At 39.0% G+C, this 15,696-nt stretch overlaps 1 pseudogene; it reads left to right on the top strand.

Moving 5' to 3' along the window:
* Window positions 1-3,331: 3,331 nt before the first annotated feature.
* Window positions 3,332-15,696, top strand: part of LOC101822572 — a 54,623-nt pseudogene continuing 42,258 nt past the window's right edge.

The following is a 15,696-nucleotide window of genomic DNA, read 5'->3' as shown; positions in this document are numbered from 1 at the left end:
AAATGGGTCCCTTTGGACTTGTATTTTTATGTATAACCTCATTCTATTCTCTCATTATAATATTATCATAACTGTGTCCCTGCAGACTTTCATTGTGGTTATTATAAGACAGTTAACATCATGGCAACTACAGATTAAATTGCACAGGAAATCAGTATTGTAAGAGAAACTTAAAATTCTGACAAGTAATTACCGGTTATTCTTTGTAATTGTTTTGTTGAAACAACTTTCTCTTAATTCAAAATGTCCCATAAAGACAGTTTTCTACATTTAAAACAATAACTACCAGGTAACCAGGAAGTTTGCATTTGGTTTTTCAATGGCCATTTTCACTTGTACTTTGACAAAACATTCCAAAGTATGGCTGGTGTGTTAACAATTGGAAAGGAATATGACATTTAAAATTCTGTATTAATGTTTTAAACAGCTGATTTCCAATGGAGCTAGAAGAAAAGAAAGGAAGCACCAAAGCTGTGATCCTACCTGATACCACCAAGGCAGAGGGGAAAGCGTCAAGCAAAAAGGCTTTCTGGTGTAATAATCTCTCCATGATTTTACAGTGGAAGTTGGCAGGGATGTTTTGGTAGAAGCAGACAAATCATATCCTTTACCTGTGCAAAAAGTCACCACCATTCATGTGGCCCAATAAAAGAAATGATTGAACACTTATGTTGCAAAATATTGTGTATATTTACTGGATGCTAAAAGTTATGGCCACAGTTTTTTTATTTATTACATGGGCTCTAGGCAGGAGCCAGAATTTTTTGCTCAGGCCTTGTTGACCCCACCTCAGAAGTGCACAGCATCTGGACTGTGCCTGTCTTAGGTTGGCTTGCAAATCAAGCTCTTACCCATCATTGACTACCAGCACTTGAAGAGCATTCATTCCTGGAGAGCTTCCAGGTGAGGGGATTAGGCAGTAGCATTTTCAATTTCAGATAAAAAGGTATGCATAACCTCTTGTGGAGGACTTTGAGAGGGATGCCTAAGAACCATTAACACCTGAAGAGTCCCCTTTGTTGCTCTCTGCTGCTGTCAAATATGCTGCAGGAGATATTTAAAGGGTTTAATGATTAACAATACCACCCCACCATTTAAGGCATATGTGAGCATTCAGGAGGAATCAAATAGCCTGTTTATATTATGCCAAATTTTTCAAAAATGAAACAGTCAAAGGCTATAATTACTGTCTTTGTCTGATTTAATTGAAATAAATCAATTTGTTTGTGGGGGTAATGATAGAAAGAAAGGGGAGTATGTACATTACCCATTCTGGGTTATTCCCTCTTTGGTGGAGGAAGGTTGATCCATATCCGGGCATATGTTTCTTACCAGGACCCATATTGGTATTCTGGCCGTCTGGGGAAAAACACAAGTATACCTTTGCCGACAGGCTAGCAGGGGGACTGGTGGCTGCCATTGGAGGGATATAGGATCCCTCCATCTCACCAGGGGAAGGGGTTTCTTCCTTGGTAGAGATGCCCAATGTTTGTAGACCAGGCTGAGACCCTTATCATCAAAACTGAGAAAGTTCACATGGAAAGAACCTCGGTTAAGGCCAGATGAGGATATATCCTAGCCTCTGATGAGATAGTCCTGGCCAGCAGTTCCTTAAGAGATCTGTTGGTCCTCTCCACAATGGCTTGTCCCTGAGGATTGCAGGGGATACCAGTAGTATGGGATATCTTCCAGAACCTCAGAAAGTCATTGAATATTTGAGAGGCATAGGCAGGCCCACACATGCAGACACATAGACACAAACACAAATAATTAAAAATAAGATAAATATGTTAAAATATGATAATATTATAAGTGTCAGATTTATCATCTATCATCATCGTTTTTATCTTCTATCATGTATTAATCTATAATCTATTTACCTATTAGTCTGCCAATATATACTTAAGTTGCTTCTACCTCTTGTTGCTTAAGAATAATGCTGCCTTGTACACATATGTACTAGTAACTGTCCAAGGCCATGCTTTTATTTCCTATGCTATGTTCCTAGTCTAGGATCTTTGAGTGATATTTATCAGCTCAATGGCATCATTATGAACCAGGTAGATTCAATCTTCCTTCTGGAGACTTCAGAGATTGTTTTTAAGAATTTTTTTGTTCACTGTGGAAAACGTAAACATTATTAATATCAAAACAAAAAGTTTAAATTTTAAGATAGGTATTTATCCAAAAAATGTCCTGAAGTGTCAAAAGTAAGTAAGGAGATAAATAGAATTTTAGGGAGATAACAGAATTTTGACAGTAGTCTCTAGGCATGTGGTTTTCTTCTGTCCCACACCAGGTGGCTCTTCTGATATGAGACAGAAACACTGAATTTTTCTTCTAACAACATGTTTGGATTTCAAGGAGTAGAGAGACATGCTCCAACTCCAAAGCCAGTTTTGTTCTTTAATTGAGTAGGGACTACAAATTTTCTGAGAAGTAAAGAGATAAAGAAGTTTAGACAGTGAAATCTAATATGTGACAGGTACCATAGCTCAGTCTTCTGATTCAAGACATCTTGTATGAGCAGCATAGTGCTGGTAATGAGGGTCAGTTAGTCTTTGACTTGATAAAAGGGCAGCACACGAATTGCCTGTAGAGCATACAGGCTGTCGGAAAAAAATGTTAATGAACTCAGTCTGGCACTTCACTCCACTAGAACTTAGAGGCAGGCCAATAGCTCACCCATTGAATGGGACCAAGGTTATGGATGATATATTTAACATCTTTGAATCCAGGACACTGGATAATAACACATTTAGTCTAGGGATGCCCAGGAGATTAGTCAATCTTGTCCAGTAAGTCTCTAAAAGCAGTTTTCTGAGGAAGAAGATAGACAGTGTTCCAACTAAATGCATGTCTCTGATCAAGGGCTCCAGGATCATCCCTGTTGTCCCATAAATCTGAATACTTTTCACACTAGCTCTACAAAAATATGATTTGATCTCAAAATCAATCTCACAATTTCCTACAAATCTAATCGGAAGGTTCAGAATAAATTGTCTTTGGTCTACATTTTTAGTATAAACCTTAACACCATTGACTTTAATGAACTGCTCACCCACGTTCACTTTTGTGAAGTTGAAGGTGCTGTGGTGGCCATTTGCTCCCCCACACAACTGGTTCTATGGTTTCTCGAAGGAGTCTCTCTATAAATTGACAAATAAAGGGCCATATGTGCTTTAGCATTTTATTTACTCATTCTACTCTTTTGGTGTCTGGAAAATAAACCTAGGTGGACAGATCGCAGGCAGCACATACCCAGGTGGACGGCTCACTCCTCTTCCTCCAACAGTGCCAGAGCATAGCACAGGTGACTGGCCTTGAGGCCATGGCTATGGCAGAAACAGGCAAGAAGGCCAAGCACCAGCAGCAGCCAACTGAAGCTCAGTCCCAGATAGCTGTGGGCATACACTGGCAACAGCAGCAGGAAGCTGTACAGCAGCAGGAAGCTGTATACCAGCTGCCCCAGTAGCTCTAGCAGTCCCCGACAAGTCTACACTCAACGTGTTGCCTGGGACATCGTGCTCTAAGCGGCCCCAGACCTGCCCAGAAATGGCCTCCAGGCCCTTGTACCCTGTACCACTCATGACCAGCCAAACAGCCCACTCTTCCTTGCTGAGGCAAACTTGGGGCTCTAACAGATAACAGGTCACTCTACCCCACGTGCCAGTTCCCCTCTGAGTGGCAGAGCAAGCTATTAACAGTCAACAGGATTGGGGAATTGTGTGGAATCTTTATGTTTTGTGCTTAGTGGGGGAACTTCTGTAGTTTTTTTTTTAAGCCAAAGATATATGCTCACACCGTGTCTCTGGATGATGGATGGTGTGAGCCTTGGTTCTACTTCCTGGGGTGGGAGTTGGGGTAAGGTGTGTGTTCAGCCCTTATGTGAAGGCCCGGGGCAAACCAATACAGAAAATAATATGTGCCTTCCTAACTAATCGGCAGACAAACAAGATACAACACAAAAGAAAGAAACAAATGTGGATCCCAGAGCCTACCTACCAAAGGGATCAAAAGCACACAACATAGAGAAAGGAGCCTTCTAAAGGAAGTACAATCTCTAGGGGGCTCTGTCCAGCATTGCGAGTAACAAGAGGAGACACTAGAACCCATTCTGGGAAAAACCCAAAATTTATAGCCGCCAATGAAAAAAGAAAAATGACTCTGACCAGATGAGTTCAATACCTATCCCTGAAGTCCCTGTTCCAGTGTCAGATGGTGCTAGGTTCTAATGGATCCTTTGGGGGAGGGAGCAAGAAGGGGCAGAGTAAATGACACAGGCCTCAGGAACAAACTCCTTTATTTGGCAATAGGTAAAAACTTATGTACGTTTTCAGCACCCAGGCATTCTAATCTGTTGACCTTACATAGTCACCACTCATTGGATAGGCATAATTAGAACATCTGACAGCCACTATTGCTAGGCCTCATGCTATAGCATGGTCTTCCCTCGTTGGGTATGCAGGATTAAGATCACTGTCAAACTCAAGGTTGGCTTATCTCTCAGCCTGGTAGGCCTTAATTTCCTACAGATGAATCTTCATACACATCAACTATTATATTAATGTATAAATTGTCAGAGAATGAAAAGACCCATGAGCCCCTTTATTTTTTCCATGATATTGAACAACCAAACCTTAAGAATGCAAATTGCACAGGTTACCATAATTGCTATAAGTTCAAGAGTGTAGCAACCATGTTGTATCTAGAAGACAGTGTCCCACACTATTATTTCCTCTTCCGTTGGATCCCACATTGCATCATCCCCTTCTTTCATGAGCCTTTGAGAGGGTATTTTAGCTGAATTTTGCAACTTCTAATAATTTATTGTTCTTCTATTTTCAAAGCCAGCAATATTTTAATTTCTTCTCTTTGACTCACACTCAAATCTTCCTATACATGACTTTCTCTTTCAGTCTTAAGGATCCATATACAATTATATTGGGTATCTCAGCTTTAAAGTCTAATGATAAATGTCTTTAAGTGTATAGCAACCATAATTTCTCTCTGTCAGTTTATCTAATTTAAACACAGGTTGTTCCACAGAGTGGAGGAATGGGAGTCATCATTCGATGCATCACACATTAAGATACATGAGAATTCTGTAGTATGTCTCTGAAAAAGTCAAACCTTGAACAGAGACTGGAAAGGAAGTGAGAATGTGAAAATGAGCTTCAACTTGGACTGTTGGGGGGACATTCTTTCTAAACAAATACATGGGAGAGCAGGAAAATCAAGTCAGGGTAAGAACAGAGGAGAGAAAGAAAAGAGATCCCATAATATAGGGAGCCATTATAGGTTTAAAGAGAAATCTTGCACTTGGGAAATGTCCAGAGATCTACAAGGTTGACTCCAACTAAGAATCTAAGCAACGGTGGAGAGGCTACCATAAATGCCCTTCTCTGATAACGAGATTGATGACTACCTTATAAGCCATCCTAGAAACTTCATCCAGTAGCTGATGGAAACAGAAGCAGTCACCCACAGCTGAACTCTGAACTGAACTCTGGAATCCAGTTTCAGAGAGGGAGGAGTGATGAACAAGGGGTCAAGACCAGGCTGGAGAAACCCACATAAACAGCTCACCCAAACAACGGGGAGCTCATGAAACCCAGACTGATAGTGGGGAAACCAGCATAGGACTGTTCCAGACCCCCTGAACGAGAATGTTACTTTGGAAGTCTGGTTAAAATATGGAGCCTCTGGTAGTGGATCAGTATTTATCCCTAGTACACAAATGGACTTTGGGAGCCCACTGCACATAGAGGGATACTCTCTCAGTCTAGATAAATGGGCAAGTGCCTAGGTCCTGCTCCAAATGATATGACAGACTTTGAAGATACCCCATGGAAGGCCTCACCATTCCTGGGGAGCAAAAAGGAGATAGGATAGGGGGTTAGTGGGGGGCAGGGGAGGAGGAAAGGGAGAGGGAACTGGGATTGGTATGTAAAACAATCTTGTTTCTAATTTAAATTAAAAGGAAAAAACAAAACATTAATATATTGAGTGTAGAAACTTTGAAATACAGAATTTAGAGGTATATAGACACAATACCCACTCCTATATGATACACCTGAGATCTTCCAATTACTCTTTGACTGACTTGCATACCCAGAAGAAAATCATAGAATAGGAACCTAATTTAAAGAATCATCGCAAAGGTTAAATTACCTATGACATCAGATTTAACATGTAAAGAAGCTAAAAAAAATCACCATTCAGACTCAAAAACAAAATGAAAGAAATTTAGCATTATGAAAATTGAACAGATCAAATAAACTTTAGAAGTAAGACTGAAAGGCTAATTATTGTCCTGAAAGTTGAGACAGAAAAACAAATACAGAGAATGGCATATTATTTGAGATGAAACCCGTTATTAGTCAAAGCTTCCATCAAAACTGGTGCTAAGATAAGAAATACCGGTAGAAACATAGAAAAAAGAGATATATGTTTATTAAAGATACAAATTCACTTATTAACAAAAACAATTTTGTATGGGCTTGCTGATACATGCTACCAAATATATGATGAAGAAATTATAGCAATTAGTTATATCTCTTTCAAAGACAGAGGGAATACTCTTATCTTGTTCTATGATGAAAAATGTAAAAACCTAGCTGTGACAATAGATAAAACGAAAATTACAGACCAATTTCTGTGATGAACATAGATATAAACACAGTATAATTAGTAATGACATTTCAAAGAAATAAAGTAATAAAAATCCAACAAAATAATTTAAAGAAATTTATGAGTAATACTGTTATGATAAAAGAACATACAGAAATATAAACAAGCTAAGAAAAAGGCAGAAAATATTCCATGTTTGTGTATGTAAAAATGCTTAATGTATAAGTGCCCAATAAGAAAGTATCAAAATACATGAAGTCAAAACTGATGAAAATGAAAGAAAAATAAATAAATCCAATATTCCAGGTGGAAGAGTTAATATTAAAATTTCAGTTATTTTTAAATTGATTCATCATCTTATTTAAATTTTCTGAAAGTCATATTCTGTATATTATATCATGGCTCTAAAGCTTTTATGAACAGACAAAAGAGCCAAAGCAATATTGAATGTAAAGAATGAAGTAGAAAATAAACAGTTAATTTCACATCTCCATTTAAATACATTATTTGAGTAAATATCATATTGGCAGAAACAGAAAAAATAGATCAATGAAAAAGAGAGTTTCAGCAATCCATGACAACATTCTGAACTGATCTTTGACAAACAAAAAAGTGTAATGAATATTAAATGATCGTTTTAAAAAACAATGCCAGAAAAACTTGGGCAGCCGCACATAAAACAAAAGGAATCCCAGTATAGAACTTTTACCCTGAGTAAGTTTTAACTGAAGATGAAACATAGGGCTAAATGTGCAATCAAAAATTGTGAAACTCCTAGTTATAATATGGTAGAAAATCTAGGTGATTTCCAGTATTGCTATGACTTTCCAGGGGTACAGAAACTCACATGTTAGCACAGCCTGGTCTGAAATTTGCTGTATATGTGAAGGTGGTCTGATAATCAAGACTATCTTCCTGCCTCAGACTTCCAGGTGCTAGGATATCCAGGTGTTGGCAATAAAAAATTCAAGAAAAATTTTTATTACATGTTTTTGTAGAAAAGAGATTGCTTCACATGTCAAGCTCAGCTCCCTCTCCCTGCTCTCTTCCTGCACACCCCCACCATCCCCCCCAAGCCTCCCAACCCATTCTCACCTCCCTCCAAGCAGGGGATATCCAGAGTCTGTCACCTTGCTCAGGAAAGGGTTCAGGCGCTCCCCCAAGCGTCCAGGCTGTGAGAGCTTCCCTCCCCATGCCATGGACACACAAAGTCCATTTGTATACCAGGGACAAACAGTGATCCAATTGCACAGGGCCCCACAGGTTGCCCTGGCCTCCCCACTAACTTTCACACTCAGGGGCTCCAGATCAGTCTCATGCTAGCCTCCCAGCTGTTGGTCCGGGGTCCAAGAGCTCCCCCTTGCTCAGGTCAGCTTTTCCTACTGGCTTCCCCAGCCCATTCTTGGACCATTTGCTCATCACTCCATTCTCTCTGTCACTGGTTCCAGGGGTTCAGTTCAGTGTTTAGGTGTGGGTGTTTGCCTCTGCTTCCATCAGTCACTGGATGAAAGATCTAGGACGATATATAAGGTAACTGTCAAATTCATTATCAGGAACGGGCATTTAGGGTAGTCTCTCTACTGTTGTTTAGCTTGACAGTTTGTGTCATCCTTGTGGATCACTAGAGGTCTCACTGGTGCCAGATCTCTCCTCAAACCTATGACTCCCTCTATTATGGTATCTCTCATCCTGTTCTCCCCATATTCTACACCCAACTCAACCTTCCTGTTCCCCCTACTCTCTCCTCCTCTTCTCCCCCTCTCTTCTTACCGGCTCCCACTCTCCCCCAGCCCCTGCCGTGTTCCCAATCCGTTCAGGAGATTCTTCTTCTCTTAGGTCCTTCCCTGCTTTCTAGAATCTCTGTCAGCAGAATGGCAGACTGTACGCCCCTGATCCATGTCTAAAATCCATAAATGAGTGAGTACATACCATGTTTGTCTTTTTGTTACTGGGTTACCTCATTCAGGATAGTTTCTTCTTGTGTCATCCATTTTCCTGCAAATTTCAAGATTCCATTGCTTTTTTTCCGCTGAGTAGAACTCCATTGTGTAAGTGTACCACATTTTCTCTATCCACTCTTCAGGTGAGGGGCATCTAGGTTGCTTCCAGATTCTGGCTATTACAAATAATGCTGCTATGAACGTAGTGGAACAGATGTCCTTGTTGTATATATCTGCATCTTTTAGATATATGCCTAAGAGTGGAATTGCTGGGTCTTACGGTATATTGGTTCCCATTTTCCTGAAGAATCTTCATACTGATTTACAAGTGGGTGTATGAGTTGGTATTCTCACCAGCAGTGGAGGAGTGTTCCCCTATCTTCAAATCCTCTCCATCATAAATTGACGTTTGTGTTTTTGATTTTAGTCATTCTGACAGCAGTAATATGATATCTCAGATTTGTTTTGATTTGCATTTCCCTGATGGCTAAGGATGTTGAGCATTTTCTCAAGTGTCTCTTAGCGATTTTAGACTCTACTATTGAGAATTCCCTATTTAGATCTGTACCCCACTTTTTAAATTGGATCCTTCGGTGGTTTGGAGACTTGCTTCTTGAGTTCTTAATAAAATTTGGAAATCAGTCCTCTGTCAGATGTGGGGTTAGTGAATATTTTTACCATTCTGTGGATGGCCTTTTTGTCTTGTTGACTGTGTCCTTTGCCTTACAGAAGATCCTTAGTTTCAGGAGGTCCCATTTGTTAATTGTCAATCTCAGTGTCTGTGCTACTGGTGTTATGCTGAGGAAGCTGTCTCCTGTACCAATTCGTTGAAGAGTATCTCCCACTTTCTCTTCTAAGAGTTTCAGTGTGGTTGGATTTATGTTGAGATCTTTGATCCATTTGGACTTAAGTTTGTGCAAAATGATAGACCTGGATCTATATGCATTCATCTGCATGCCTATATCCAGTTATGCCCGCATCCTTTGTTGAAGATGCTGTCTTTTTCCATTGTATAATTTTAGCTTGTTTGTGAAAAATCAAGTATTCATAGGTGTATGGGTTAAAATCATGTTTTTTTCAATTCAATACCATTGGTCTGTCTGTCTATTTTTGTGTCAATACTATGCTGTTTTCAGGACTATAGCTCTGTAATAGAGCTTGAAGTCAGGGATGGTGATGCCTTCTGAAAGTCCTTTATTGTTTAGGGTTGCTTTGGATATCCTGGGTCTTTGGTTTTTCTATATAAAGTTGATTATTGTTCTTTTAAGGTCTGTGAAGAATTGTGCCAGAATTTTGGCAGGGATTGCATTGCATCTGTAGATTGCTTTTGGCAAGATTGCCATTTTTATTATGATGATACTACCAATACAAGAGCATGGGAGATCTTTCCATTTTCTGGTATCCTCTTTGATTTCTTTCTTTAGAGGCTCAAAATTCTTGACATACAGGTCTTTTATTTCTTTGGTTAACATTATCCCTGGATATTTGATGCTGTTCATGTCTATTGTAATGGCTGATGTTTCTCTTTAGCATCTGTATATAATAGGTCTACTGATTTTTTTGAGTTAAACTTGTATCCTTTCATATTGCTGAAGGTGTTTATGAGCTCTAGGAGTTCCCTTGCAGAATTTTTTGGGTAACTTATGTAAAGTATATCATCTGCAAATAGTGAAAATTTGACTTCTCCTTTTCTTATTTGTATCCACTTGATCTCTTTGTTGTCTTATTGCTCTAGCTAGAACTTTAAGTACAATATTGAAGAGATAAGGCAAGAGTGGAAAGCCTTGTGTTTTTCTGGATTTTAGAGGAATTGCCTTGAGTTTGTCTCCATTTAGTTTGATGTTAGCTGTTGATTTACTGTATATTGCTTTTATTATGTTCAGGTATGTTCCTGTTATTCCTGATCTTTCTAGGAACTTTTATCATGAATGGGTGTTGGATTTTTGTCAAAGGCTTTTTCAGCATCTGGTGAGATGATCATGTGGTTTTTCCTTTGCAGATTGTTTATATGGTGGATTACATTGATAGATTTTCATATGTTGAACCGTCCCTGCATCCCTGGGATGAAGCCTACTTGGTGGATGATTTTTCTGATGTGTTCTTGGTTCTGATTTGCTAGTATTTTATTGAGTGTTTTATCATCGATGTTCATGAGAGAATTTGGTCTATAGTTATCTTTCTTAGTTGTGTCTTTGTGTGGCTTGGGTACCAAGGTATTCGTAGCCTCATAAAAAGAGTTTGGCAGTGAGCCTTCAGCTTCTGTTGTGTGGAACATTTTGAGGAGTATTGGAATTAGCTCTTCTTTGAATTTCTGGTAGACTTCAGCACTGAAGATATCTGGGCCTGGGCTTTTTTTGGTTGGGAAACTTTTGATAACTGCTTCTATTTCATCAAGGTTTATAGGTTTGTTTAGATTGTTCATGTGTTCTTGATTTAGTTTTGGCTAGAGATATCTATCCAGGAAAATGATCATTTCCTTGAAATTTTTGAATTTTGTGGAGTACAGGTTTTCAAGTATGCCCTGATGATTCTCTGGATTTCCTGAGTGTCCGTTGTTATGTCCCGCTTTTCATTTCTGATTTTGTTAATTAGCATGCTCTCTGTGTGCCTTTTGGTTAGTTTGGGCAAATGTTTGTCTATCTTGTTGATTTTCTCAAAGAATCGACTCTTTGTTTCATTGATTCTTCGCAATGTTGTCCTTGTTTCTACTTTATTGACTTCAGCCAACAATTTGATTATTTGCTGGACTCTACTCCTCCTGGGTGAGTTTGCTTTTTTTGTTCTAGAGCATTCAGTTGTGTTATTAATTCTCTAGTGTCTGTTCTGCAGTTTCTTCATGTGGGCATTTAGTGCTATGAACTTTCCTCTCAGCACTACTTTCAGAGTGTCCCATAAGTTTGGGTATGTTGTGTCTTCATTCTCATTGAATTCCAGGAAGTCTTTATTTTCTTTTTTATTTCTTCCTTTACCCAGGGATGGTGCAATTGTGCATTGTTCAATTTCCACAAGTTTGTAGGGTTTCTGGGATTTGTGTTATTGTTGAATTCTAATTTTAATGCATGGTTGTCTGAAAAGATGCTATGTTTCCGATTATGTGGTCAATTTTAGAGAAGCTTCCACGTGGCTCCGAGAAGAAGGTATATCCCTTTGTGTTTGGACGGAATGTTCTATAGATATCTGTTAAACCTAGTTGTGTCATAACTTCTAGTATTTCTTTTGTTTCTTTGTTAAGTTTCTGTCTGGAGGTCCTGTCTAGTCATGAGATCAGAGTGTTGAAGTCTCCTCCTACTAGTGTGTGAGCTTTTAAGTGGGATTTGAGCTTTAGCAATGTTTCTTTCACGAATGTGGGTGACTTTGTATTTGGGCATAGATGTTCAGAATTGAGACTTTATCTTGATGGACTTTTCCTTTGATTAATGAAATATCCTTCTTCATATCTTTCGATTGATTTTAATTTGAAGTTTCATTTGTTAGATATTAGGATTGCTACACCAGGTTGTTTCTTGAGTTTGTTAGATTGGATCATCGTTTCCCAACCCTTTACTCTGAGGTAATATCAGTCTTTGATGTTGAGGTGTATTTCTTCTATGCAGCAGAAGGATGGGTTCTGTCTTCATATCCATTCTGCTAGTCTTTGTCTTTTTATAAGCAAGTTGACACCATTGACATTGAGGGATATTCATGACCATTGATTGATGATTCATGTTTGTTTTTGATTTATTGGTAGTGGTTTTATTGTGTGTAGGTTCTCCTCCCTTTTTCTTTTTCTTTTTTAATTTCTTTATTTAAATTAGAAACATGAATGCTTAACATGTCAATCCCAGCTCCCTCTACCACCCCTCCTCACTAGTCCCTCCACCACACCCCAACCTCCCACCCAATCCCCACATCATTCCCCAGGGAGGGTGAGTCCCTCTTTGGAGGGGAATCTCCATAGTCTGTCATTTCATCCAAGGCAGGACCTAGGCCCTTACCCATGTGTCCAGGTTGAGAGAGGGAGTGAAGAGGAAGAGCGTTGGTCATGGGGGAAAATGAAGTTGAGGGGGTGGGGGTAGAATAGGGGGAAGAGGGAATCATAGGATCGAATACAGATCAGGCACCATAGCGACCTCGAGTGATCTAAAGGGATAACACCAATTGGCAAGCTAAGCAATAGTGGAGAGACCACCTCGAATGCCCATTCCTGATAATGAACTTGATGTCTATAACCATCCAGGAGCCTTCATCCTGTGACTGATGGAAGCAGAGGCAAACACACAATTAATCACTGAACTGAACCCAAGGAACCCAGTGACAGAGAGAGAGGAGTGATGAGCAAATTGGCAAAGAATGGGCTGGCAAAACCAGCAGAGACAGCTGATCTGAACAGGGGAGAGCTCTTGGACCCCAGACTGACAGTGGGGAGGCCAGCATGGGACTGATCTGGACCCCTCAAATGTGAGTGTCAGCGAGAAGGCCTGGGCAACCTATGGGGCCCTGAGCTGTGGATCAGTGTCTATCCCTGATATACAAACAGTCTTCGTGTGCCTATAGCACAAAGAGGGATGCTCTCTCAGCCTGGACTCTTAGGGGAGTGCCTGGACCCTACCCAGAGTAAAATGACAGACTCTGATATCCCCTATGTGAAACGATTTGGCAATAGGGTGGGAGGGTGGGGGGAAGGGGAGTGCGGGAGGAGGGGAGGGAGAGGGAACTGGGATTGACATGTAAAACAAGCTATTTAAAATAAAAAATGATATGATAAAAAAAATAATAATGAGAACCTTAAAGTGTTCTTCAAAATGTCATCTATTGCACTTGCTTTATGATGCTATAAGGAAACAGCTTTTGGATGTTTCAGTCATTGAAACATGAGTGAAACATGAGTGGTCCCAAGTTTTGAGCCAACACAAAGATAATACTTCCTCATGTGGCTATACAATAAAGCAAGCCATTCACTGCAGATCTTCATATCCAAAGAGACTGAGCAAGTACCAGGACCTCCAACTAACTTTATAGGTTCTAACTTCACCTTCAGTAGCACTAGCCTAAGACATCAAACTTTTAACACAGTTTTTCTGGGAAATGCAACAACAAATCCTAGCATCAATTTAAAAACTAGATTCAAAATGTCCAAATAGGTGGACATATGGGTAGCAAATGAAAAATAAACTGAACTCATCACCTTAATTTTAGTCCCATGTGGTCAGTAAATCAATATATATTTTTGATAGTTTATTTTTTCTTTCATTGTCAATTTTACTGATGTATTTTTTGCTAATTAAATCTATAATAATATTCACTTGCTGTATTTTCCAGGCTGACATAGAAAATCTGGTTAGATTTTGGTTTCCTAGAATATGATGATGACTGTCCCATAAAGCCATGTCACTCTGTTCTTGTTGAGATGCACTACTTACTTAATGTTTATCCATACTTCAAAGAATGTTTATTTCTTCATTTGAAACTATAAGAAAATCCTACTCCTCAGCAATTTTCCTCTTGAGAATAGGAATAAGACATTCGGAAATTTGCCATTTTTAATGCTGGGGTTCTAATCAATTCATGTTCCCAGCTAATTTCATTGCACTGACTTGTTTAAACATAGTATTTTTACCCTAATGGCTTGCAGTCATGAAAGTGGAGAACTACTCATATATTACCATAGTTCAAGATCAAATGTGCTAGTGTGGGAAGTAGGATAATATAAAGATTAGAAGTATTATCATTTGTAGACTGCTATGGGCTTAACAATTCTAGCCTGCTTATTTCTTAAGTATGCAAGATGTATCTCCTCAAAGCCTGAATATCTTCATCAATTACAAAATGGGGAGAAAATAATAGCTTACATTGCTATTAAGAAGTTCACTATGTAAAATTTAAAGATAATTATTGTGAACACCAGATTTTCTCATAATAGTGATGATAGAATTTCCATAAGTAAAAATCTGAATACTGGAGTTGGAAAAATGTTAATGATTTATTTTTAATACCCAGAGCTTTTGGGAAGGCCTAACTGGAAAAAGCAAACTTGGCAAAAACAGGTCTATATTGAGATTGGACTGCTGCTATGCAAACTATGAGCTGGAACTTTGATTAGCTCTGACCCTTTTTTCTTTCTTAATAAAAAACACTGACATTTCCAATAAGGGTATTGGGCTACATCTAATTGAATTCTTGGCCAAAGAGGTCCTATGAAAACCCACCAAAATCCAGACTTTTGCCAAAACTAAAGGATATTCCCCACAAAATGATAGCAAGCCTCATTGCTGAAGATACTCACATAACTTATTGAATATGGAGAAGTGCAGATTGTGCCTAGTCACAACCGAAATTCCTGCATGATACTGTCTTTGGTGTTAGAGAATATGCAATCCAGTTGGTCTTTATCTATATCTGTTTCTTGTGCCATCCCTTCATCCCCTTTCTTTCTGTTTTCCTAGTTTGATATATTAGTTTTTGTTCTATCTTGTCTATTATATTATCTTTATCATTAGCACTTAGAAACATGTTTGTGTTTTAATGAGAGACAGAAAGGGGGTGGACCCAGATGGGAGGGGAGGTGAAGAAGAAATTGAAGGAGTTGAAGGGGGAACCAAAATCAGAGTATAATACATGAGAAAAGAAATCTGTTTTCATAAAGGAGAAAAGTAAATGCAAAATGAAAACTTAAAAAAGAAAAACAAAGTGATGAAGATTGAGTTTCATTCTTATACATCCGATTGACTTGCACTATTTATTAAAATTATATATTTTCTCCAGTGTGAGACCATATTGATGCCCTTGTCCCGTATTTCTCTGGCTACCATGTTCATATGCTTGATGACCTATGCTGCTGTCAGTGGCTATGTTGATGTCTATGGTCTGTATTGCCACCAGAGTCCATACTGAGGTCTGGGGCACATGCTGATGCCAGAAACCATGTGGATGTCCTCGGTCAATGCTACCACCAGAAACCAGATGGAAGTCTATGTGCTCCCAATGTCTGCAAAAGAACAAGGACCTATTTTTTGCAGTGGCTTTAATGATTTAAGATTAATAGTTGGGAAAGAGGAACACAGAAGACTTCTGTCATAGCCCCCTACCCCACTTTCACCTGTCAAAAAAAGTAATGTATGTGTCAGGACAAGAATGTATTTTTGGA

Source organism: Mesocricetus auratus, unplaced genomic scaffold (genome assembly GCF_017639785.1).
Source record: "Mesocricetus auratus isolate SY011 unplaced genomic scaffold, BCM_Maur_2.0 Super-Scaffold_100003, whole genome shotgun sequence".
Taxonomy (NCBI): Eukaryota; Metazoa; Chordata; class Mammalia; order Rodentia; family Cricetidae; genus Mesocricetus; species Mesocricetus auratus.
The sequence above is the reverse complement of the archived record's forward strand: the minus strand, read 5'-3'. Positions and strand labels throughout refer to the sequence as shown.